Source organism: Phalaenopsis equestris, unplaced genomic scaffold, assembly GCF_001263595.1.
Source record: "Phalaenopsis equestris unplaced genomic scaffold, ASM126359v1 Scaffold000050, whole genome shotgun sequence".
NCBI classification, from domain to species: domain Eukaryota; kingdom Viridiplantae; phylum Streptophyta; class Magnoliopsida; order Asparagales; family Orchidaceae; genus Phalaenopsis; species Phalaenopsis equestris.
The window spans coordinates 635,695-635,960 of NW_018164492.1; the positions used below are offsets into that span (position 1 = coordinate 635,695).

The 266-nt window shown below is 40.2% G+C and overlaps 1 protein-coding gene across 2 annotated transcripts in view; it reads right to left on the reverse strand.

The window, feature by feature from the left end:
* LOC110019125 (metal tolerance protein C4) overlaps positions 1-266 on the reverse strand; it is a 36,091-nt gene that overhangs the window by 31,771 nt on the left and 4,054 nt on the right. The gene's annotated exons all lie outside the window — the stretch shown is intronic.

Sequence of the window (266 nt, forward strand, 5' to 3'; positions counted from 1 at the left end):
TTAAAGGCCAACATTCAGCGCCATAGAGCATTGCAGGTCTCACCACCGTCTTATAAAATTTTCCTTTCAGTCTTAGCGGTACTTTTCTATCACACAAAAGGCCCTAAGCATTCCTCCACTTCAACCAACCAACTTGAATTCTACTATTAACATCTCCATCTATATCACCATCGCTTTGGACAACGGACCCAAGATATCTAAATCGTTCACACCTTTTAATAATTTGATCACCCAAAGTCACACTTCTGTCACTAGAGCTACTACTA